Raw genomic sequence first — 27,849 nt, forward strand, 5'->3', positions numbered from 1 at the left:
CCTCTCCCCCTCCCACTGCACTGAGCACAGGGACTCTCTCCCAGACGCCCCACCCCTTTCAGGACCCCGATGATGCAGCCGTTCCCACTGCCTGGAGCCCTGCTCGCCTCCGCCTGGTGCCGCCTTCATCACCCGCTGGTTCCCACCTCCAGCCTCACGTCCACAGAGCGGACGGTCCTGAGCACAACACGGGACCAGCCCTCTGAGACTCCCTCACACAAACTGTACTTATTTCTCCTAAGTGCTCAGCTCTGTCTGCAACTATACATCCAACAACATAATTGTTTTATTCATATGTCTCCCCTTAGACCAGTGAAAACGCCACGGATTAGGGACAAGGCCCGCTGTTGACCTCCAGCATCGCCCGCAGGCCTGGCACAGTATTTGCCCGGAGTGCGAGCTCAGCAAATACTTGTTAAATATATTAATCAACTGTTTCTCTCCCAGGACGTCTCAATCACCAATGGCTGCTCACATCTGTGCTGTATGTAAACTCCCGCTACTCCTTTCATACCTAACTAATCCCAGGATAAACAGAGTAAGTGCAGAAGGCCTGGCTGCTGAGGGAGAGAATTAAAATCCCCTGTGCCCACAGCTGAGGGATAAACCTAGTGCCATCATGATGGGTGGAAGCAAGCAGAGACTTCTCCCTCTTTGCTGTTATTCATCAATCTAGACAAAATAATAATGAGAATAATATCATTCTATAATCTTCACTTCATTTTGCCAAGTGAGACAAATCAACTGAGCATCAGCTTGCAAAATACCAGTGAGGTTTTTGCAATGTAAGTGAAATGAATTTCAAAAAAATAAACTTGTAAACTTGTAAACACTATTTTAAAAAGAAAAGAGAACAATATTCTATAAGATAAAGAAAGTTAAATAGACATAGCAGATTTCTCTTTAGAATTATTGAAAGATCACTGACCTAAACCATACAAGAGTCAAATTCACCTAAACATAAATTATACAGAACACAGAAAATTACAAATTAAACAATGTAAAAAAAAATCCAGTAAAAAGGAGTATTAAAAGAAACATATAATTAACTTGAGATAAACTCAGAAAAGATAAACTCTAAAATGGGTTGCAACTTGGAGGATATATTTAAGATAAACTAAATTTTAATTATATGATATGGAAATGATAAATGACTGTCTTTTCTAAAAAGTATGGAAACTGATGAGATTATGGTTTCTTGGCTTTGTCTTTAAATTCAAGAGCAATCAATTAACCAGAACAAGTGTGACTTCAGATAAGAAGGAAAAAAAATTACTCAATATGAAAGAGGCCCAAAGGGAAGGCACAAAAATCTTTAAGGAAATGGTGCATTCTTTCATGGAGTCCTTTTCCACAAAGAAAGATTTTTAGTCACATATAGACTGTGGAAATAATTGAATTGCTGGCATTAAGGGAAATATAGTAAATATTCATTAAAAAATAACCCAACACGACCCTGATGGAATGAAATAAAATTTCTGTCATTTTATAGTTCAGAAGACTGCTGTCTGAGGAAAATACATGACTCTCCCAGGGTCATATTATAATCCTGTCAATTTAACTTTGATAAGTGAAGATCCCTGCTTTCTGACCCATCAAAGTCAGATTCCATTTTCCTTGTAATAAATAGAGATCTGGACTGTCTGTGCGTATAGAACACCAGGCCACTATAGAATTGGGGTACGGGAAGGGTTGGCTTGTTACCTAGGGTGGTCTCATGATAAGCATTTCCATATGACAAGGTCATGAGTCTCCTATAACTGCATTTTGAATTATTCCCTTGCTTTAATTTTCAAATCAGTTACTGAATATTTTCCTAATGATTTAACTGTGATTTCATTTGTTTAACATATGTTAATAAGTTCCAACTATGTGCTGAGCATCATGCCAGATTCTTGTCCAAGGAGATTCCAATAAAGGCAAGTCAGTATTTTAAGCAGTTCTGTTATGGGTTTAGTGATTATACAAAATTGTTTGCATGAAGAATGACAAAGATTGAATTAAAGTTGACAAATGCATGTGTTTGTAACACATATTATTGGTCAGTGTGTATAACTGCCCTCTTCAGTAGTATGGAAGAATTAGATGATCACCAGGGTCTCTACATGATTATGTTTCCTGATTTTTAAAAAATTTATTCAAGATATCCTGCATTTCCGGACACACCTAAGATGAAGATCGACTCATCAATACCTCTCATTCGTGAGGGCTGAATTAAAGCCACATCATCTGGAGAGTCTTCTTCTGTAACTAGACGGGCTTTTCTGTGCAGAAAGAGTGCTCAGACCTGGTTCTGATTCTCTCGTTTCACATCTGTATTTCTATTCTATTGCTTTAGTGAATGACAATACTATTCCCTTCTTTAGGTCAGCATTTCTGCATTAGATAGAATTGTATCGAATGACTTTGTTGTGCCTAATAAATTCAGAGAGAAATGTTAAAAATAAGATAGGCATTTATTTTCAGGTTTTGCCTCAGACTTGTACTTCCACTGTAGCCTAACTTACTTCTAAATTTACTTCGGGATTGTAAATATAACGTAGTTCCTTTGTTTTTATCTTCCATAACTTATTTTATGTGATCAATATTCAGGTATTATCATAAATTAAAATTCTGTGAAATATTATCTTACCTATACATTTTTCTTCTTTTAGTTTTATTGGAATCCTTTTTGACTTATCAAAATGTAAACATCAATTAACTTAATTTACCTACCCAATCATTTCTCTTATAAATCTCTAAAAACAAGTGAAATTTCTGGCTCTTTAAACAAACCACTGTCTGTGAACATGAGCAGGAACCACAGGTCAGGAGCAGTGACTGCCACCCTCACAAAGCTGGTGAGGACCTGGGAAAGTGTACAGAGATCATGTTCCTTCTCCTCCCTGACTTCCCATGGCTCCTTCATCCGTCATGTCCTTTCCGTGTACAGAACTTCCTTGAGTCATTCTTTTAGGCTGCTCTGTGGTGACAGATGCTCCGAGTTTTTTATCCGACATCATGTTGATTTCCCCATATTACCAAAAAATATTTCAGCTGGGTATAGGTTTCTGACTTGACAGTTCATTTCTTTATTTGCTTAAAAATTATTGTGCTACTTGTGTGTAGCCTCTATCAGTTCTGTCGAGGAATCTGATGTCACTGTAGTTGTTTTTCCCTTAGAGGGGAAGGGGTTTCTCTCTCATTGTTCTCAAGATTTTTTCTTTGTCTTTGGTTTTCAGAAATTTGACTACGATGTATCTTGGTGTGGATATCTTTGAGTTTATCCTCCTTGGATTTTAGTCAGCTTCTCGAATCTGTAAGTATGTAACTTTTGCCAAATTTCTGACATTTTCAGCCATTATTATTGCATGTTGCTGAGACTATTCCCTTCTCTCTCTCTCTTCTCTTAGGTCTGTTTTCTCTCTGCTGTTCAGATTAGGTAACTTCTGCTGTACTATCTTCCTGTTGGCTCCTTCATTATGCTGTTGACCCCATTCACTGAGTTTTTAATTTAGGTTTTATTATTTCTCTGGTCAAATATTTTCATTTGATTCATCTTTATAACTTTCATTTCTTTGTTGAGTCTTTCTATTTTTTCAAGTACATGTATAATTACTAGTTGAAGCACTTTTATGATGGCTGCTTTAAGATAATTGTAAATGATTCTAATATCTATTCCATCTGACTGTTGGGCACTATTAATTGCCCCTTTTTTCTGAGTTTGAGATCTTCCCTTTTTGATATAAATGGTTTTCAACTGCAACCTGGACATTGTGGGTAGTAGGTAATGAGACTCCAGATCATACTTAAATGCACTTTAGCTGGCTTCCTCTGTCATTGTCCCAGCAAGGGGGTGGGGTGTGCCAATTTGATATTGCCAGTAGGGGACAGAAGTCCAGATCCCCCACTGTCCTCACTCAGAGGCTGGGGGAAGCAGACCTCATTGCTGCTCAGTACTGGTGGGAGTTTGGCTTCCCATCAATAACTACCTGGAGGAGAGAAGCAGCAGTGCCTCAGTACTGCTCCCCATGTGGCCTCCACTGACAGACTGGGGGTGGGGGGACTTGCTATCACTGGGAAGTGGTGAAAGTCCTGCCTCTCCACTAGCCCTCTTTTGAATGGTTGATTTTAATAGTATAATTGATTTGCAGAGGACATGATATTGTACATAGAAAATCCTGAACACCCTACCAGAAAACTACTAGAGCTCATCAATGAATTCGGTAAAGCTGCAGGATACAAAATAAATACACAGAAATCTGTTGCATTTCTATACACTGAAAATGAAAGATCAGAAAGACAAATTAAAGAAACAATCCCATTTACCATCACATCAAAAAGAATTAAATATCTAGGAATAAACCTACCTAAGGAGGCCAAAGACCTGTACTTGGAAGACTATAAGATGCTGATGAAAGAAATCGAAGATGACACAAAGAGATGGAAAGATATACCATGTTCTTGGATTGGAAGCATCAATAGTGTGAAAATGACTATACTAACCAAGGCAATCTATGGATTCAATGAAATCCCTATCAAATTACCAATGACATTTTTCACAGAACTACAACAAAAAATTTTTAAATGTATATGGAAAAACAAAAGACCCCAAATAGCCAAAGCAATCTTGAGAAAGAAAAACAGAGCTGGAGGAATCACACTCCCTGACTTCAGACTATACTACAAAGCTATAGTCATCAAAACAGTATGGTATTGGCACAAAACCAGAAACATAGATCAATGGAACAGGATAGAAAGCCCAGAAATAAACCCATGCACTTATGGCCAATTAAACTATGACAAAGAAGACTATACAATGGAGAAAGACAGTCTCTTCAATAAATGGTGCTGGGAAAACTGGACAGCTACACGTAAAAAAATAAACATAAAATTCTTTAACACCATATGCAAAAATAAGCTCAAAATGGATTAAAGACCTAAATGTAAGACTGGATACTATAAAACTCTCAGAGGAACACATAGGCAGAACACTCTTTGACAAAAATCACAGCAATCTTTTTAGATATGTTTCCTAGAGTAATGGAAATAAAAACAAAGCAAATGGGACGTAATTAAACTCAAAAGTTTTTGCACAGCAAAGGAAACCATAAACAAAACAAAAAGACAACCCACAGAATGGGAGAAAATATTTGCAAATGATGTGACCAACAAGGGATTAAACTCCAAAATTTACAAACAGCTCATCCAGCTCAATATCAAAAAAGCAAACAACCCAATCAAAAAATGGGCAGAAGATCTAACCAAAGATTTCTCCAAAGAAGACATACAGACAGCCAAGTGGAACATGAAAAGATGCTCAACATCACTAATTATTAGAGAAATGTAGATCAAAAGTACAATGAGGTACCACCTCACACTGGTCCAAATGGCTATCATAAAAAAATCTACAAACAATAAATGCTGGAGAGTGTGTGGAAAAAACGGAACCCTCCTACATTGTTGGTGGGAATGTAAATTGGTGCAGCCACTATGGTGAAGACTGTGGAGGTTCCTCAAGAAACTAAAAATACAGGTACCATATAATCCAGCAATCCCACCACCAGGCATATATCCCAAGAAAAACATGGTTCGAAAGGATATGTGCACCACAATGTTCACTGCGGCGCTGTTTACAATAGCCGGGACATGGAAGCCACCTAAGTGTCCATCGACAGATGAATGGATAAAGAAGATGGGGCACATATATACAGTGGAATATTACTCAGCCATTAAAATGAATGAAATAATGTTATTTGCAGCAGCATAGGTGGACCTGGAGATTATCTTACTAAGTGAAGTGAGTCAGACAGAGGAAGACAAATATCATATGATATCGCATATATGCTGAATTTAACAAAAAAATGATACAAATGAACTTATTTACAAAACAGAAACACACTCACAGACTTAGAGAAAGAACTTATGGTTACCAGGGGGGAAGGGTGGGGGGAAGGGATAATTAGGGAGTTTGGGATTGACAGACACACACTGCTATATATACAATAGATAACCAACAAGGACCTACTGTACAGCACAGGGAACTCTGCTCATTATTCTGTAATAAACTAAAGGGGAAAAGAATTTGAAAAATAATAGATACTTGTATATGTATATCTGAATCACTTTGCTATACATGAGAAAGTAACACAATGATGTTAATCAATGATACTCCAATATAAAATTTTAAAATAGTATAATTGATATACAAAAACTGCACATATTTAATGCATTCAATTTGATGAGTTTGGACATATGCAAACACCCATGACACCATCACCACAATCAAGATAACAGTTATATCCAACACCTCCCAGGGGTTCCTGTGTCCCTGCTTTTGGTTGTTTGATTTTTTGTGGTGAGAACACTTAACATGAGATATTCCCTCTTAAAATATTTTGAAGTGTATAATACAGTATTGTTAACAATAGACATGAGATATTACCTAAGATGGCTGTTATTAAAAATACAATAAATGTTGGCAAGGATGTGGAGAAACTGGAACGCTTACACATCGTGGGAATGTAGAATGGTGCAGCCACTATGGAAAACAGTACGGAGAGTCCTCAAAAAATTAAAAATAGAACTACCATATGATCCAGCAATTCCACTTCTGGTTATATATCTAAAAAATTGAAATCAGGATCTTAAAAAGATATCTTCACCTCCATGTTCATTTCAGCACTATTCACAATAGCCAAGATATAGAAACAACTCCAGTGCCCATCAACAAATGACAGACAAATGGATAAAGAAAAGGTGGTACAAACATGCCATGGAATATTGTTCCGCCTTAAAAAAGAAGGAAATCTTGCCATTTGCAACAACACGAATAAACCTGCAAGACATCATGCTAAGTGAAATAAGGCAGCCACTGAAGGACCAATGCTGCATGATTCCACTTACATGAGGCATCTAACATGCTCAGACTCATAGCAGCAGAGAATATAATCGTGGTTACCAGGGGCCAAAAGGTGGTGAAGATGGGGAGTTATTATTCAATAGTCAGAAAGTTTCAGTTATGCTGGATGAGTAAGTTGTAGAGATCTGCTCCACTGCTCCTCTGCTGACACCACCTCAGGGGGTTGGGACAGAGGTACCTCACTCCTGCCAGGTGTGGGTGGAGGTCTGGGCTTCTGGGTGGTCTCCAAGGATACCATTGGGTTGTTGGTGGGAGTGTCCTTTCTACCTGGTGAGAATGAAGGCCTCAACTTTCGACATGGCTCTGACACTGTCCTGGTGGAGGGGCTGGAGCGCCCCTATACACAGCCTGATGAGGATGAAAGTCTGGGTTCCCTACTTTGCCTTTACTGGAGTGGATAGAAGTGGGGCCATAGTTTTCTGTGCTGTTTAGCTGGAGAAGGGTGATAATTGTCTAAAAGATTTCTGTTTTGCTAGGGTGCCCATTTCCTGGATATTTGGCTAAAGATAGTGGGCTTTTTGGAGGTAGGGGTGTGTGTGTGTGTGTGTGTGTGTGTGTGTGAGAAACCATTGGTATTTCTGGGCTGCCAGCTTCTTTAGCATCGAGTCTGGCATATATGAGGCAAAATGAAATCACAAGAACTCACTGCCATGTCATTCTTGGATTCCAAGGACTCTGGTCAATTTTTCCTCTCTCCGCCTTTCAGAGTCTTCATGTTTCTTCTGTATATAATGTCCAAGATTTTCAGTGGTACTTCATGTGAAGAATGGGGAAAGTACATGTACTCCATCGTCCCAGCACTAGGATTCCTTTTATTCACTTTTAAAAATCTATTATGAAACGTGTAGTCATTTCTCACTCACAACAGCACAGGATCTTTTCAGCAATACTTCTGTTGGAAGTTTGGAAGTTTTGATTTACATAATTCTAATGAATGTTAAATTAAGGCAAAAAATAAAACTATGCTGGCACCTGGTTCTCAGAAACACCCTGATAAATCATCTAATAAAGAGTTTTTCTGGGTGCATGCACTTCATCTTATTGTTTATAGTTTTTACTTTTTTTTCTTTTTTTTTTTTTTTTTTTTTTTTTACTAAAAAGGAAAAAAATACAAAACAAATACTGGGCACTGTCTCACTTTGCCCATCATTTGAGCATCCCACCAGGTCACCAAACTTCTCAAAGCTTACTCACAGCAACTAAGTAATTTCATCCTCAGCTTCCCTTGGCTCCTGTGATGTACTTCATCTGTCTCAGGAGACCTGAATTCACGCAGAGCGCTTCGATACCAGCTTTTAATGCATTTACTTCTCCAACAATAATGCCCTCTAGCCTTGCAGTACACTTCCACCTGCATCTAAGCTATTCTTCCCACTCTACCTTGGGCAAAACTGTCAGAAAATGCCCCTGACGGTCCCCTTTAATTATGCTTTTTCTGTCCATGAAATTTTATGACTTCTTATTACTTATAGAACGAAGTTCAAGCCCTTTACTTGGTTTTAAAAGGTCATTTTCTGATTCCAATTTCACTTCCTGCCATGTTCAACTCTCCACAGTACAAAATTTTTCTTTCCACATAAATGTCTGGCTCATTGCCTCAATATCTGTTTCACATCTTTTACTGTCAGATTCCTTTCTGTTAAAGTATTCTCCACTGATCACTTTTAACTATGTTAATTTATGTTCAATGATTTCATTATTTCAGACTCTACAGAGGAGTATGTAGTGCTAACCCCTATGTCTGTAACACAGTTACCCTTCTAAACATCAACTGCATTTCCTCCTCTGTTGTGTATTTCTCAATATATGTTCTATAGCTACCCCATGATCCGGCTATCCCACTTCTGGGTATTTATCTAAAGAATATGAAAACAATAATTCGAAAAGACACATGCACCTCTATGTTCATCGTGTTACTATTTAAAATTGCTAAGATATGGAAACATACCAAGTGCCCACTGACAAATGAGTGGTTAAAGAAGGTATTACACACACACACACACACAATGGAATACTACTTAGCTACAAAAATAGATGCAACCTTGCCACCTGCAACAACATAGATGAACTTTGAGGGTATTATGCTAAGTGAAATTAGACAAATACCATACAATTTCACTCACATGTAGAATTTAAACAAAATAAGTAAATGAATTAAATAAAAACAAACACCTAGATAGAGAGAACAGAGTAGTGGTTACTAGGGGAAGCAGGGGAGGGCAAAATGGGTAAAGGGGATCAACTGTACAGTGACAGTGGAAAAACTTTTGGTAATGAGCACACTTTAGAGTATATAGAACTAGAAATATAATGTTGCACACAAGAAACATGTAATATAAACCAATGTCACTTCAATTAAAAATACTCGGAAAAAAAACAAGCTTATGATTTATCCTTCCTTGTTAAAGAAATGGTAGCTTATAGTACACATATTTCTTCACTTTATTTAAAACATATATTTTAGAAATCCACCCTCTATCAAAACTTGAAAAAGTAGCTTAATTTATTTTCATCTCTGTATGGAATTTAACTGTATGGATTTACCAAAACTTATTTAACATTTTATTATTATAAAAGGACCACACATTTCTTCCACACTATCACTGTGTGCATACCCCTTGATTATGATTTTGCCACCTCCCATCAGGCGGTGGAGACTACTTCTCCAACCCACAATTTCAGTCCTCCCTGTGAATTTCTTTGAGCTGGGGTCTTGACAAGCCTTTCAGTTTCTGCTCTCACGTTTGTGGAATTCTCAGACTGTCATGCGTAAAAGACCAAACTAGCCTCTCTCATTCTTTTTTTAATGGTTCTTTATAGCTGTCTTCTGGTTCCCTAATTCTCTCTTCTCTGCCTAATCAGCTATTAAATCCATCCATTATCTCTCAATTTTAATTCTGTACATTTAGTTTTTATTATCTTTCTTTGATTTTTTTTCTTATGTGCCAGTTTTATGCCAAAATTCTCAATTTTCTTTATAATATCTTTAAATATATTAGACACAGTTATATTTTGGTATGCATGTTACAGTTTATTTGTATCCTCTAGGAGTGCGTTTCTATAATCTGTTTCTTCTCTTGCTTTTTTTCATCATTTTTTCTTTCTTGTCTCCTTGTGTGTTTGGTTATTTTATTACTGAAAGTCAGAAATTGTATAGAAACAAGTTAAAATTAATACAAAGAGAAGCTTTTTTCAGAGAGGATTTATTCTGCATGTATTTGTATATGCATGTCTGTGTGTGTATTTTTGTGTGTATGTGTGTGTGTGTATGTGTGTGTGTGTATGACGAGTGGATGTTTTGAATTTTTCTTTTAGGACACACATTTGTGATTATAAATTTATATATCAATCCACTGTTTCTTTAGACAATACTGATTTCCTACTTTACACAATGCTAAGTATAATATATTTACTTCCTCACCTCTCCCACTGCTTTCCAATATTTGATTTCTTTAAATTATACATTTTCATTATTTTGTGTTTTTCATATATATGTTTACTTAATTGAGCTTAAATGATAAATTTGCTCAAATGATACATTTTTACATGTGGCCTTTAAAAATGAAAACAAGAGGGAGACGCAAGAGGGAGGGGATATGGGAATATATGTATATGTAGAGCTGATTAACTTTGTAATACAGCAGAAACTAACACACCATTGTAAAGCAATTACACTCCAATAAAGATGTTAAATAAATAAATAAATAAAAATGAAAACAAAACCACAAAATGTTGTGCTTATATGTTCTATGATTTTTTTCAACCTTCCCTCACAACTTTTTTTTTTTCTTCCCCATTGCACAGCATGTGGGATCTTAGTTCCCCGATCAGGGATCGAACCCACATCTCCTGCAGTGGAAGCGTGGAGTCTTAACCACTGGACCGCCAGGGAAGTCCCCTCATGACTTTTCTTAGATAATATTTCTGTATTATCAGAGCCTCTGATATCTAAGTTATAAACTGCCCACAATTCTGACAACAATTCCCAGTTTAGGGGTCCCAGACAACCACCCTTAGTATCAATCATTCACTAGAAAGATTCATGGGACTCCCTGAAAGCTGTCACACTCATTGTTGTAATTTATTACAAGTAAAGGATGCGGATTAAAACCAGCCAAGAGAGGGGTGTTAGCCACAGTGCAGAAAGTCCCCACCAAGAAGCCCCCGGTTGTCCCCTCCTCAGAGAGTCTCTCTCACGTGTATGTGCGACAACGTCCTTGGAGAATTACCTAACACGGAGCCTGCCCAGCCTTCAGTGTCCAGAGTCTGTACTAGTGCTCAGTCTCAAAACCTATTTGGCCACCTGGGCGCTGCCTCAGCATCCATCCCCTCCAGCCCAGCCCAACCACTGGTGTGGCCCAAAGCCCGCATTTTTGTCACACGTGACATTCCAAGAGTTTAGGAATAAACTTCCCCCCAGGTAGAAAGCAAAAGGCAGACTCCTTTGGGGGCAGAGTTAAATTCTTTCACCACACAATTCTTCCCGAAGCATAATCTCAAGATGTCTTTTTGTTTTTGTACCAAAGTTCATTAATTTTTATTTCACTACAGATGTTCCACCCATAGCTTATCTGGCTCCATGTCATCATCTACACATTTCTTTAAGAAAATACAATTTGCACTATTTTTCCTGAGTCTATATTATATCATTTTTCCTGTGACTTTACACTCAAATGACACTCTGGTTACACATATAATTATTGCTTCAGTTTCTTGTGGCTGTCATAAAAAATACTTCTTGCCTTCTAGTGTTAAATGCTGCTGTGGAAAAAGTCTATTTCCCCTTTTAGATTACTTGACCTCTTTGCCTAATTTATAAATTGATTTCTTCTTTAAATTTAAAATCTAGTAAATTTTTACTAAGACATATAGGAGAGTTAGTAGTACTTTGCCAGTGTTTCCCTTGGATAGAATTTAACCTTTTAATCTGTAGATTCAAGTCTTCTTTTATTATTGGATTATTTTTCTTAATGATATCCGATATTTGAGCTTCTTAATTGCAGATGTCAACTATGCATATATTGACTTTATTTTGATAATCTTTGTCAATTATAATCTCAAAATCGCTTTTCACCTTTTGTTCATTTCTACTGTATTCTGTTCAATTACCTCATTCTTATTCTCACTGTGTCTTAATGAGTTCATAAATTTGACATTCATTTACGTGATGCTTTTTTTTTTTTTTTTTTTAGCATTTCTTATTTTGCAAGATCTTCAACTCAAGATTCTTCTCTCCCTAATTTTCTGATAAACCATCTCCCAGTTTGTGTTCTTGTTTGATAAAGAAAATCCCTATACTACATTTATTAAGAATAAATTTAAATAAATATATTTGATCACACTATTCATCTGTTCCATAGAAATTTTTGCTGCCAATTTTTCTTCTACTGTCATTTGTTTCTCATACGTAGTTATACATTTGTCCGTATCTTTCTTGGAAATATTTGAGTATTGTTTATTATTAAAGAAAGTATTTTCTTGCTTGACCAGCTATCTTCAGGAGGTTCCTGTCAGTTCAGGATGGGGACCCTAGTCCAGATTAGTTAGAATTCTCTTCATATCACCATGGTTATGTGCACACACACACGTGTGCACAATAAATATCTTTGGTTTTTCTCTCTTCACAGAAATCCCAGACCAGCCCTGCAAGGATGTTGCTCACATGGGGCCCGCTTCCCACCTTCTGGCACCAACTCTTCATTTCGAATAAAGGATTTTCTATCAATTACACATTAAACCCTGCCTTCCAGCTTCCTTTCTGACTTCGTGTTAAACCAAATCCACAAAAGTTCCTGGTACCAGCCCCCCTTTCATGTTCTTGATGTTGTAAAAAATGGACTTTTGGTTTTATTTATCAGAAGTTCCACTGGCAGTTCTCTGCCATGTCTCCTCATCAGTATTGCCTCAAATCTTCCCACTACTGTGGGATGCATGCCCATAACCCCAGTAGTAAATGGTTCTCATTTTAATTTTATACTCTGATGAGTTTTCAGAAATGTATACAGCCACTTAACCATCAAAATACAGAACATGCCCAGAACTCCCACCAGTTTCCCCAAATCCTCTGTGGACCATCCAGCCATCTTCTCCCAAATCCTGATTCAGGGCAACTGCTAATTTCCTTTCTACTACTACAGGTTCATATGGACCATTCTAGAATTTCACATAAATGGAATCCTACATTGTTCCCTTGTCTCTGGCTTCTTTCAGAGTAGTTTTGAAATACTTCCGTGTTATGCTTATCATTTGTTTATTACTTTTCATTACTGAGTAGCATTCATTGTGTGAACACATTACAATCAGTTTATTCATTCATCTTTTGATGGACATTTGCATTATTTACTATTTTTCTGGACATTGTGAATAAAGTTATATTGTATAAACCTTTATGGATATTTACTCTGATTTATCATAGATAAATATCTAGGAGTGCAATGTCTTTGTAAGAAACTTTCAGATTTCCAAAAACATTGTTATTTTCAATTCTTGTCAGTTGCTCTGCATCTTTGCAAATATTCAATATTATCTGTCTTCTTAATTAGAATCTTTCTGATACTACACAGTGGTATCTCCTTCGGTTTTGCTTTATATTTCCTTGAAGACCAGAGGTGTTGAGCATCTTTTTGTGCTCACTGAACCATCATATACACTCTATGATGTATGAATAAAAAGTTGTGTATTTTCCTTGTTAAATTGTATTCATTTTATTTCTCTTCCTTGCCTCATTGTTCTAGATAGGACCTCCATGAAATTCAAAATAGCAGTAAAGAGAATGGATATCATTGCTTTTCTCCAATTTTAGGGAAGACTTTTTTAGCCTTTCACCCTTAAACATGAGAACGTTAGGTTTTTATTAGACAACTTTTATCAGGTTGAGGAAGGGGTATTCCTTTCCTTAATCATGAATGAGTATTGAATTTAATCGAATGTGATTTCTGCAACTACTGAGATGGTCCTTTGTTAATGTGCTGAACTGTACTGTTTGATTTTTGAATATTGTCAGCCCAGCATTTCTGGAATAAAACCTATTTTTGCATAATGTGTTATCTTTTTAATATATTGTTGGATTCAATTTGCCAACACTTTAGTAAGCACTTTTTTCATCTATGTTCATAAGGGACATTATTCTGCAGTTTTCTTCTCTTGTAATATATTTGTATAACTTTAGGATCAGTAAAATCCTGTTCTCATAGTTGAACTGTGAGTTGTTCTCTCTTCTACATTTTTCTAAATGAGCTTGTGTAGGATTAGCATTAATTTTTCCTTGAATATTTGATGGAATTCACCAGTGAGGCCACCTGAGCCTAGAGATTCCACTGTTGGGTGATTTTTAATTATGAATCTATTACTTAAGTTGATATAAGTCTATTCAAATTGTCTGCCAGAAAAATCTCCTCTAACACTTGTTATACTGCAGTGTCAAAATTCTGTGGCTTTTGTTTGGCTGAAAAAGTCTTCATGTCCAGTTTTCAAAGATATTTTTAATGGATAAGGAACTCTAACTTCACATTTTTTTCCTGCCAGAATTATAAAGCATCACTCCTTTCTTTCTGGCTTTCACTGTTTCCAACTAGAAATGTTTGGTTATTCCTTGTTGTTGCTGTCTCCTTATACTAATGTGTCTTTTTCCATGGTTACCTTTAAAATTCTTCTCTTTAAAACTCACTTTCATGAATATGATTACAATGTGCCTTGAGGTAGTTCTCAGTTGGATTCTATTAAACTTCTTCAAGCTGTGGCTTTACAGTTTTCATCAATTTAAAAAAAAAAATTCTCTTTTCAAATGTTCTTCAGCAGCTCTCTTTTTTTCTGTTTTTGAAACTGTGATGACACATATGTAAGATTAATATTGTTCCACAGGTCACTATAGCTTTATTTGTTTTTGTCATTTAAAAAAAATATTTCTTCATGTGATTCAATTTGGGTAATTTATATTGCTATATCTTCAAGTTCATTTATCAATGACTAATCCACTATTAAGTCAACTCAGCAGATTTCATGTCAGATACTATATTTTTCAGCTCTTAAAATTCCACTTGTTTTTTTAAAATATCTTTAATTTTTCTCCATAATGTTCATGTTTTTCTTTATATCTATGAGTACATTTACATAGCTGTTTTAAAGTCCTTCTCTGGACCTACTAGAATGGACTTGAGGATATGGGGAGGGGGTGGGGTGAGATGTGACAGGGTAAGAGAGTGTCATGGACATATATACACTACCAAATGTAAAATAGATAGCTAGTGGGAAGCAGCCGCATAGCACAGGGAGATCAGCTCGGTGCTTTGTGACCACCTAGAGGGGTGGGATGGGGAGGGTGGGAGGGAGGGAGATGCAAGAGGGAAGAGAAATGGGAACATATTGTATATGTATAACTGATTCACTTTGTTATAAAGCAGAAGCTAACACACCATTGTAAGGCAATTATACTTCAATAAAGATGTTTAAAAAAATAAAATAAAATAAATAAAGTCCTTCTCTGCTAATTCCATCATCTTTGTCATTGATAAATTTCTTTCTATTGGCTGATTTTTATTTTCTCTTGGTTTATGTTTTCTTGCTTTGATTGTCTGGCAATATTTGATTAGATACTGAACACATTTGGGGTATCATGATCTTAAGTAACTTGATCTTTTGCTTACATTAAGGTGTGTTGAAATTTGTTCTTGCAAATGGTTAGGTTACTGGGAAATTAGCTTTACATTCTGAGGCTTTTTTTCCCTAAGATTTCTTAGAATCTGTCCAGAGTGGACTCTACTCTCAGGTATGTTAGCTGTACTAAGAAGGTGAAAACACATGGAGTCTCTACCACATGCATTCTTGTTGGTCTGCTCTCAGATTGTCCCCACAGTGAACTGGCATTAGGATTATACAGGCTGCAGTCCCCTGGTCTTTGTTCTTTTCTCAGCCTCTTGGATTTTCACCCTGTATTTGCAAAGCATAGTGTCTTCTTCTGTAGAGATTTTTTTTTTTAATATCTTTATTGGAGTATAACTGCTTTACAATGGTGTGTTAGTTTCTGCTGTATAACAAAGTGAATCAGCTATACATATACATATATCCCCATATCCCCTCCCTCTTGCATCTCCCTCCCTCCCACCCTCCCTATCCTACCCCTCTAGGTGGTCACAAAGCACCAAGCTGATCTCCCTGTGCTATGCGGCTGTTTCCCACTAGCTATCTATTTTACATTTAGTAGTGCGTATATGTCAGTGCTACTCTCTCACTTCGTCCCAGCTTATCCTCTTGCTCTCATTCACTAAGTACCTCCTTTATTCTCAGGTACACTGCTTAACTCCTCTGCTCAGCTTCCTTAAACACTGGTCTCTGCCTTTCAACTCAGAAAACTCTCATACTCTGCTTGGGTTTTCTCCCTGTTGGAGCTTAACAGATGTGCCCCTTGGGCAGAAAGGGGCCAATGACAGAGCTCATCCCATTTGTTTCTCTTCTCTCAGGGAGCACAGTTATACCCAATGGTTGTCAAAAGTCTATCAACAGTTGTTTCATGTATTTCACTCAGCTTTCTAGTTGTCTTTGCACTAAGGAAGTTATTTGACAAGTTATCCATGCCCCCCACATGCTTCAGCACTCTGCTCCTGTAGGGCAAAGGTCCTGGTGTGGGGAGAGGGAAAAGTACACATAACAGGAAGAGAGCCAGCTCAGGGCTTCTGCTCCAGCAAGTTGGCATCAGACCCACCCCCAATAGGGCAGTGATAGACACTAAGCAGAGGGGAATGCCTGCCTCATACCCCGCACTGGCTCCAGCCCCTCCATCTCCAGCCCCACCTCCTACCAAAGTCACAGCTGCCAGCACACCCTGAGGAAAGATGCAACTGGCGTCCACATCAAACCCAGCCCTCCCACCTCAGGCATTAGGCACATGCAGTCTGCAGAGGGATGCTCCCACATAAGATCACCACTTCAAGACCACAGTAGGTAACTATTTAATTAAATTCATAAAAGCAGAGAGAGTGGGCTTCCCTGGTGGCGCAGTGGTTGAGAATCTGCCTGCTAATGCAGGGGACACTGGTTCGAGCCCTGGTCTGGGAAGATCCCACATGCCACGGAGCAGCTGGGCCCGTGAGCCACAACTACTGAGCCTGCGCGTCTGGAGCCTGTGCCCCGCAACGGGAGGGGCCGCGATAGTGAAAGGCCCGCGCACCGCGATGAAGAGCGGTCCCCGCACCGCGATGAAGAGTGGCCCCCACTTGCCGCAACTAGAGAAAGCCCTCGCACGAACCTAAGACCCAACACAGCCAAAAATAAAATAAATAAATAAAGTAGCTATAAAAAAAAAAAATTGTAGTAGGTTTAAAAAAAAAAAAAAAAAAGCAGAGAGAGTTAAGTAAAATGAAAAGGGGGAGGAACTACTCTCAATTGAAAGAGCAAGAGAAAATCCCTGAAAAAATAAATAATAAAGCAAAAATATACAGTTCACCAGATTAAGAATTCAAAACATTGGTAACGAAAATGTTAACTGAATTCAGAAAAAGAATTTAACTAAACACTGAACATTTTAACAAAGAATTAGAAAATATCCAAGCAAAAATAGCTGAAGTAAAACACACACTAGAAGGAGTAACAGCAGACTAAGTGATACAGTGATTTGGAAGATAGAATAATGGAAGTCATGCAATCAGGAGAGCAGAAAGTAAAACATTTTTAAAAATGAAAGTGATCTAAGAGATCTCTAGGATAACATTAAGCATTCCAACATTTGCATTATAGGGGTTCTGGGAGGAGAAGAGAGAGAGAGAGAGAAGGGAATCAAAAATGTATTTGAAGAAATTATGGCTTAAAACTTCCCAAACATGATGAAAGAAACAGATATCCAGGTACAGGAAACAGAGAGGGTCCCAAACAAGGTGAACCCAAAAAGACTCACACCAAGACATATCATAATTAAAATGGCAAAGTTAAAGATAAAGAGTTAATTCTAAAGGCAGCAAGATAAAAACAGCCATATACAAAGGAATCTCCATCTATCAGCTGATTTCTCTGCAGAAACTTGCAGGCCAGAAGAGAGTGGCATGATATATTCAAAGTGCTAAAAGGGAAAAACCTACAGCCTAGGATACTCTACCCAGCAAGACTATCATTTAGAATAGAAGGAGAGAGAAAGAAGTTTCCTGACAAACAAAAATTAAAAGAATTCATCAACTAAACTGACTCTAAAAGAAATGTTGAAGGATCTCCTCTAAATGGAAAAGAAGAAAGAATCTATAGGAAAGGGAAAATCCCACTAGAAAAGGCAAATACACAGTAAGGATTGAAGATCACTTAACTAAGCCAGTATCTAGATTAAAAAAACTAAAAAAAAAAAAGTGTAAAAGCAACTGTAAGTACAATAGTTAAGGGATAAGCCTGAAGATGTAAAATATGACATTGAAAACATGAAATTCAGGTGAGGGGAGTAAAAAATATAGGTCTTTTAGATTGTCTCTGAACTTAAATGACTATCAGTTTAAAATAAATAGCTATAATTCTGGATCAACATATATGAACCCCATGGTAAACACAAACAAAAAATCTACAATAGATATACACACACACAAAAAGAAAGGAACACAATCATACTACTAAAGAAAACCGTTAAACCACAAGGGAAGAAACAAAAAATAAATAAATGATCAGAGAAGAATTACCAAAAAAACCCAAAGAAACATAAAACAAGTAATAATATATCACTAAGTACATACCTATCAATAATTACTTTAAATGTCAATGGAATAAATGCTCTAATTAAAAGTCAGGGTGGATGATTGGATTAAAAAAACCCCACAAGACTCATCTATATGCTACTTACAAGACACACCCCTTCAATCTAAAGACACACAGACTTAAACTGAGGGGATGGAAAAAGATATTTCATGCAAATGGAAATGACAAGAAAGTGGAATTAGCAACACTCATATCTGACAAACAGATTTTAAAACAAAGGCAAAAAAAGACAAAGATGGGCATTATATTATTTTGATTTTATAACAAAAGACAAAGATGGGCATTATATAATAATAAAGGGATCAATACAAGAAGAGGATATTATACTTGTTGATTTGTATTCAATATAGGAGCAGCGAGATATAAAAAGCAAATACTAAGAGACACAAAGGGAGAAACTGACCATAATACAATAATAATGGGGGACTTTAGCACCCCAGTTACATCAATGGACAGATCATCCAGACAGAAAATCAGTAAGATGACAATGGTCTTAAATGACAGAGTAAACCAGCCGGACTTAATAGATATCTACAGGACGTTCCATCCAAAAACAGCAGAATATGCACTATTTTTAAGTGCACATAAAATGTTCTCTGGGATAGATCATACACTAGGCCAGAAAACAACTCTCAACAAATTTAAGAGGATAGAAACTGTATCAAGCATTTTTTCTGACCACAAGGGTATGAAAATAGAATTCAATTACTGGACAAAATGGGAAAAGCATAAACATGTGGAGACTAAAAAACATGCTATTAATAAACGAATGGGTCAATGAAGAAATCAAAAGGAAAATCAGAAAATACCTCAAGACAAATGAAAATGGAAACACAACACTCCAAAATCTATGAGATGCAGCAAAGGCAGTTCTAAGATGAAACTGTATTGTGATATAGGCCTTCCTCAAGAAACAGGAAAAATAAAAAGCCTAACATACCACCTAAAAGAACTAGAAAAAGAACAAACAAAGTCCAAAATAGGCAAAAGAAAGGAAATAATAAAGATCAGAGAGGAAATAAATTAAAAAAGAGACCAAAAAATAAGCAAGATCTATGAAACCAAAGATGTCTTTTTTTCTTAAAGATAAACAAAATTGATAAACCTCTAGCGAGGCTGTCCATGAAGAAGAGAGAGAGGACTCAAATTTTACAAAATAAGAAATAGATTGCATTCAATCTGTAGATTGACTTGGGTAGTATGTTCATTTTAACAATACTGATTCTTCCAATCCAAGAACATGGTATATCTTTCCATCTGTTTGTGTCATCTTCAATTTCTGTCATCAGCATCTTACAGTTTTCATACCTATCAAATTACCAGTGGCAAAGAAGACATACAGGTGGCCAAGAGGCACATGAAAAGATGCTCAATATCACTAATTATTAGAGAGAAATGCAAATCAAAACTACAAATGAAGTATTACCTCACATCAGTCAGAATGGCCCTCATTAAAAAGTCTACAAATAATAAATGCTGGAGAGGGTGTGGAGAAAAAGGAACCCTCCTACACTGTTGGTGGGAATGTAAATTGGTGCAGCCACTATGGAGAACAGTATGGAGGTTCCTTAAAAAACTAAAAATAGAGTTACCATATGATCCTGCAATCCGACTCTTGGGCTTATAACTGGAGAAAACTACAATTTGAAAAGATACATGCACCCCAATGTTCATAGCAGCACTATTTACAATAGCCAAGACATGGAAGCAACTTAAATGTCCATTGACAGATGAATGGATAAAGAAGATGTGGTATATATATATACACAATGGAATATTACTCAGACATAAAATGGAATGAAATAATGCCATTTGCAGTGACATGAATGGACCTAGAGATTATCATATTAAAGAAAAATTAATACCTATTCTTCTCCTCAAAATATTCCCGAAAACTGAGGAGGATGGAACACTCACAAATTCATTCTATGGGGCCACTCTTACCCTGATACCCAAAAGACACAAAGACCCTACCGAAAAAGAAAATTATAGGCCAATATCTTTGATGAACATAAGCGCAAAAATCCTCAACAAAATTCTAGCAAACAGAATCTAACAATATATAAAAAAGATGATATACCATGATCAAGTTGGACTTATTCCAGGGTCACAAACATGGTTCAACATTCACAAATCAGTCAAATGTGATACAGCACATTAACAAAAGGAAGGATAAAAATCACATGATCATCTCAATAGATGTAGAAAAAGCATTTGACAAAATTCAACATCCATTAAAAAAAAAACAAACCTCTCATCAAAGCTGGTATAGGGGGAACATAACTCAAAATAATAAAGGCCATTTATGACAAACACACAGCCAACATCATGGTCAATGGTGAAAAGCTGAAAGCCTTTCCTCTAAATTCAGGAATAAGACAAGGATGCCCACTCTCACCACTTCTATTTAACACAGTATTGGAAATCCTAGCCACAGCAATCAGACAAGAAAAATAAAATAAGTAAAAGGATTCCAAATTGGAAGGGAAGAGGTAAAACTGTCACAATTTGCAGGTGACATGATACTTTATAGAAAACCCTTAAGTCTCCACCCAAAAACTATTAGAACTAATACATGAATTGTTAAATTTTAGGCTATAGATTAATATACAGAAATCTGTTGCATCTCTATACACTAATAACGAACTATCAGAAAGAGAAAGTAAAAAATATCCCATTTAAAATTGCATCAAAAAGAATAAAATACCTAGGAATAAAACTAGGGAAGTGAAAGGTCTATATTCTTAAAACTATAAAACACTGATGAAGGAAATTGGAGATAATACAAAGAAATGGAAAGGTATCCCAATGGCCATACTAGCCAAAGCAATCTACAGATTTAATGTGATCCCTATCAAAATACCCATGACATTTTTCACAGAACTAGAATAATCCTAAAATTCAAATGGAACCACAAAAGACCCCGAATTGCCAAAGCAATCTTCAGAAAAAGAACAGAGCTGGAAGTATAATGCTCCCAGACTTCAGACTATACTACAAAGCTACAGTGATCAAAATAATGTGGTACTGGCACAAAAAGAGAGACATATATCAGTAGGACATAACAGAGAGCCCAGAAATAAACTCACACGCCTATGGGAAATTTATCTAAGACAAAGGAGACAAGAATATACAATGAAGAAAATACAGTTTTGTCAATAAGTGCTGCTGGGAAAACTGGACTACATGTAAAAGAATGAAATTAAAACATTACCTCGCACCATATACAAAAATAAGTTCAAAATGGATTAAAGACCTAAATGTAAGATCAGAAACCATAAAACTCCTAGAGGAAAACTCAGGAAGAACACTCTTTAACATAAATCATAGCAGTATTTTTTTTTTTAGGAGCTGTCTCCTCAGGCAAAAGAAATAAAAGAAAAAATAAACAAATGTGGCCTAATTAAACTTAAGTTTTTGCACAGCAAAGTAAACTGTTGACAGAAAGATAACCTGTGGAATGGGAGAAAATATTTGCAAATGATATGACTGATAAGAGGTTAATATCCAAGATATATAAATAGTTCATATAACTCGGTATTAAAACACAAACAACCCAATAAAAAATGGGCCAAGGAGCCAAATAAACATTTTTCCAAAGAAGATATACAGATGTCCAACAGGCACATGAAAAGATGCTCAACATTGTTAATCATCAGAGAAATGCAAACTCAAACCACAAGGAGATATCACCTCACCTGTCAGAATGGCTATCATCAAAAAGCACACAAATAGCAAATGCTGGTGAGAATGTGGAGAAAAGCGAACCCTTGTACACTACTGGTGGGAGTATAAATTGGTGCAGCCACTGTGGAAAACAGTATGCAGGTTCCTCAAAAACTAAAAATAGAACTATCATATGATCTAGCAATTTCACTCCTGAGTATGTATCTAGAAAAAAAACAAAAACACTATCTTGAAAAGATACATGCACCCCAATATTCATAACAGCATTATTTTCAATAGCCAAGATATGGAAGCAACCTAAGTGTCCATCAACAGCCAAATGGATGAAGAAGATGTGGTATATATATACAATGGAATACTACTTAGCTATTAAAAGAATGAAATAATGCCATTCACAACAATGTGGATGGACCTAGAGAATATCACACTTAGTGAAATAAGTCAGACAGAGAACAAGAAATACTGTATGATTACACTTATATATGGAACCTTAAAAATAATATAAATGAATGTATATGTAAAACAAACATACTCACAAAAATAACAAACTAGTCGTTACCAAAGGGGAGAGGGAAGAGGGGAGGGGCAAATTATGGGTATAGGATTAAGAGGTAAAAACTACTATGTATTAAATATATAAGGAACAAGGATATATGGTGTAGCACAGGGAATTAGAGCCATTATCATGTAATAACTTTTAAAAGAGTATAATCTGTAAAAATACTGAATCGCTATGCCATAACCTGAAACTAATTTAATATCATTAATCAACTATAGTTCAATAAAAAGGCAAAAAAGTCCACAATTATAAAATTAAAATTAAATGAGAAAAAAGTTAAAAGTGAATATTCAATTACTTCTTAACTCCTTGACAGATCTGTTTTACTGTTTACTCTTTTATGAAATGTTCTGTATGGAGAGTTGTCAGTAAATACTTATTGAAAGACTATAAAACATACTAGGCATTTGAGTACAACATAAGCCAAATGGATTTTTATATTTCTTTTACCAACGTGAAAGTGCACTGAATCTTGGTGTGCTGAAATTAGTCTTTTGTTTCCCAAATTAATTACATCTTTAAAGATTTCTTTTTAATTTTCTGGATATAATTAGGCTATTTTGACTTGCACAGCTTTGCTGCTGCACAAGCAAAAGTTTCACTAATATTTTACCTCAAATTCCCTCTTGTTTCCACATACTCTTTTCTGATATCAATATTTTAAATGTAGATTACTTACTTCATTCATTGTGTTTTATAATAGATAGTGCTTGCTGCAACTCCTACAGGTGGTTCTATGACATTAACTCAGTGGAAATAGTATTACTGTGGTTCAGTTTAGTTCATAGTTGTTGATCAGAAGTCACTGCAACTGAGTTGTATTGGGGAAAAAACTTTAAAAAAGAACTAATAGGCCTGAAAAGAAAAGGCATTACCTTTTGATTTTTAGGTAGTCAAAAGCAAACATGAGATTGGGCATTTTTGTTGTGAAGTTAATTTTATGCAAAAAACCATCGTGAAACAAAAGATGTACTTAAATAGCACATTTTTAAAACCCAAATGCTGATATAGCACTCTGAGGTGTCTTTTTTCCACGGGTGTAAACACTAATTTATTCGAACTGATAAAATGAATTAAATGGAACTTTACATGATAAATGAATAAGTGAAATGCTAAACTGATAAAAATGCCAAATTGCTTAAATGTCAACATCTGTTGTTGAATTCAATATCCTTATGCTGCTTTGTATTTCACTCTAATAGAATTGTGTTTGCTGGAATAATACTCAGATTTATGGAAAGCTTCAAAATGTCAAATTATCAAAAAAAATGCATTCAATTTCGAATTCGCAGAATACTGTCCTGCCAATGCAAATATTTCAGCTCAGAGCTACGCACTGAAACTTCTCATCTAATGAAAGATCTTAGTCTTAGAAATTCAGTTTATAGATGTCAATTTTTAGTTAACTGAGATTTTTATTTATATAGCTAACTAAGAAGTAACACACGGGAGTCAATCTTTGCCCCCTAGTTCCAAAGCTCACCCAATTACATCAGTACTACTAAGAACTGGCTTAAAATTCTTTAATTATTAAAATAGCTACCTATTAGTCTAGGCACATTAGCATTACATTTTAACAATCCTGTAATAGACATAAAATATGCAGGTCCTGCATATTAGGTTCTATAACCCAGCTCACTCAGAGAGAGGACATAAACCATAAGTCTTACAAGAATCAAGATTTATTCCAAAAGTAAAAATTTGTGGAACAAAAAAGCTATAAAAGGATTTGAGATTCTGGCTATTTCTACAAAATAGCAGTTTTATAAGGAAAAAAATATTTAAGAGTTAAAAATAATAATTTATACAAAAGAAAGTTACTGGGCTAATAGCTTACACTTTAAAGCAAATGGTTATTTTATAGTCAGAAATTTGAAGATTTGACAAAAACAAAATAAAATATAGCTTTGGTAAAGAGGTAAATTACTTAATCTGATAATTTGGGACAGAAAAGTATAAAATATCTCTATTTCTAGTCTCGCATTTCTATATCCTCAGCCCCTTGGATTCTTCTGTTACTGGTATTATGGGAAATGAGGGGTGCCCTATGGCTCGTTTCATGTGACTGGGCATCCTTTGGTACCGTCCTCATCCTCCTCCTTTCTCCTCACTGCCTCCCCCCTGAAGATGAGGCCAGTGTCCCAGACGGAGGATGTTCAGAGGAGCTGAGCAGGTGGGACCCATCGTCCCCTTTCACCTGCTCCTGCATCCCTCCCCCATCTCCCCTCTGGGACCTGCCTGTCTACAGAGGCCACAGGCTCTGGGGTCTTCTTGGCCAGGCAAGGAAACATGCTGATGAAGGTCTTGCCCCGCAAAACTGATCTAACTCTGGTGCTGTGGCCAGTGTGTGTGTGTGAATCCCTGGGTGGTTTGAAACGGGGCACGTCAGAGGCTGAACTCAACTCATGAAATGCGTTTGTTTCTACTGCAGAAGAATGTCAACACTTCCCAGCATCTGGAACTCTTCAAACTGAGATGGAGTGATACACAAAACCGAGTGGAGTGCATTTGGATTTAATTTCTTTGAATATTATCTTAAAAGAGAAAAAGAACTAAAATTTGAACTTAATGCCTGTGGATTCGGAATTGCAACATGGTCTAGAATTTGGATGTCCACTCCCCCCAGGAAGTTGGTAGTGGGAGAAGACAGGTAATCAAATGTGGAGCATCTTATGATGGTGACTTATTATCAAGGTAACTTCATGCCACTTAACCTTACTTCAGAACCTCAAATAGGCCATGTTGTACACTGAGGCTGCTGATAATGTGAGATAAGGACTCTATCCCTTGGGGAGGGATAGATTGGGAGCTGGGGATTGACATGTACACACTGCTGTATTTAAAATAGATAAACAACAAGGACCTACTGTACAGCACAGGGAACTCTGCTCAATATTCTGTGACAACCTAAATGGGAAAAGAATTTGAAAAAGAATAGATACATGTGTGTGTATAACTGTATCACTCTGCTGTACACCTGAAACTAACACATCATTAACTTACTCCAATATAAAATAAAAATCAAACAATAAATAAATAAGATAAATTTAAGGAAAAAAATTAAAATTTAGATATATAAGGAGAACCACCTATGTTCACTTGCAGAAGCTTTCATCTAACAAAATTAAAAGATACTAGAAATTTTAAAAAAGGAAGTTCCTCTTTTATAAAGGAATCCAGCCTCCCCTTTACAACTCCCATGTCTGCTTTCAAAAGGAGAAACCTAGCATTCAAACTTCCAATGCCATAACCTTAATATATAATAATAATGCAATTATATGACAGCATTTATAGATATAATAGCTTTAGGTACAGTATGTTCTAGCTAGTTAGCTATTTACAACAGTGGGTATTCAGAACACAACTTTGTTTCAAATTTTAGATTAAAAGGAGTGGATGAAAAGTAAAACTAGAATTCCCTCAAGGGTGAAAAATTAACCCTTACTATTCATTTGGCTCTCTGTGGTAAGAAAACCAACATGTTCCAATCTATCAAGAAGTAAAAAGCACAGCAATAACTTCAATGTGCATGCTAAAATTAAGAAAAGTCACGCTCACATAAATCCTCTGAGAGACTCCCATACTTCTACAAATAGTTATAATAATACAGATTGCCAACAAACACATGAAAGAAGGCTCAACATCACTAATCATTAGAGAAATGCAAATCAAAACTCCAATGAGATATCATCTCACACTGGTCAGAATGGCCATCATCAAAAAATCTACGAACAATAAATGCTAGAGAGGGTGTGGAGAAAAGGGAACCCTCTTGCACTGTTGGTGGGAATGTAAATTGATACAGCTACTATGGAGAACAGTGTGGAGGTTCCTTAAAAAACTAAAAAAGGACTACCATACGACCCAGCAATCCCTCTTCTGGGCATATACCCTGAGAAAACCATAATTCAAAAAGAGTCATGTGGGCTTCCCTGGTGGCGCAGTGGTTAAGAATCCGCCTGCCAAGGCAGGGGACACGGGTTCGAGCCCTGGTCTGGGAAGATCCCACATGCCACGGAGCAACTGGGCCCGTGAGCCACAATTACTGAGCCTGCGCATCTGGGGCCTGTGCTCCGCAACAAGAGAGGCCATGATAGTGAGAGGCCCGCACACCGCGATGAAAAGTGACCCCTGCTTGCCACAACTGGAGAAAGCCCTCGCACAGAAACGAGGACACAACACAGCCATAAATAAATAAATTAATTAATTAAAAATAATAATAAAATAAAAATTGAAAAGTAAGTTTAAAAAAAAAAAAAAAAGAGTCATGTACCAAAATGTTCATTGCAGCTCTATTTACAATAGCCAGGACATGGAAGCAACCTAAGTGTCCATCAACAGATGAATGGGTAAAGAAGATGTGGCACATATATACAATGGAATATTACTCAGCCATAAAAAGAAACAAAACTGAGTTATTTGTAGTGAGGTGGATGGACCTAGAGACTGTCATACAGAGTGAAGTAAGTCAGAAAAAGAAAAACAAATACCGTATGCTAACACATATATATGGAATCTAAAAGAAAAAAAAATGATCATAAGAACCTAGGGGCAAGACAGGAATAAAGATGCAGACCTACTAGAGAATGGACTTGAGGATATGGGGAGGGGGAAGGGTAAGCTGGGACAAAGTGAGAGAGTGGCATGGACATATATATACTACCAAAGGTAAAATACATAGCTAGTGGGAAGCAGCCGCATAGCACAGGGAGATCAGCTCAGTGCTTTGTGACCACCTAGATGGGTGGGATAGGGAGGGTGGGACGGAGGGAGATGCAAGAGGGAAGAGATATGGGGACATATGTATATGTATAAATGATTCACTTTGTTATAAAGCAGAAACTAACACGCCATTGTAAAGCAATTATACTCCAATAAAGATGTTAAAAAAAAAAAAGAAAAAAAAATAGTTATAATAATTCTTATTGTTACATTTCTATGAAACAAATATTATAGTTATTGCCCTTTGCAACATAATCAG

General features: G+C 36.5%; 2 long non-coding RNA genes across 2 annotated transcripts in view; one reads left to right on the plus strand and one right to left on the minus strand.

The window, feature by feature from the left end:
* The window catches only part of LOC309633381, a 364,347-nt gene that overhangs the window by 154,012 nt on the left and 182,486 nt on the right, over window positions 1-27,849 (minus strand). The gene's annotated exons all lie outside the window — the stretch shown is intronic.
* Window positions 15,053-27,778, plus strand: LOC309633395. The gene is made up of 2 exons (XR_014247496.1): window positions 15,053-15,372; window positions 27,134-27,778. It is a non-coding gene; the product is annotated as an uncharacterized lncRNA (long non-coding RNA).

The sequence above is a fragment of the Balaenoptera borealis genome (assembly GCF_965194805.1).
Source record: "Balaenoptera borealis genome assembly, chromosome: 8".
Taxonomy (NCBI): domain Eukaryota; kingdom Metazoa; phylum Chordata; class Mammalia; order Artiodactyla; family Balaenopteridae; genus Balaenoptera; species Balaenoptera borealis.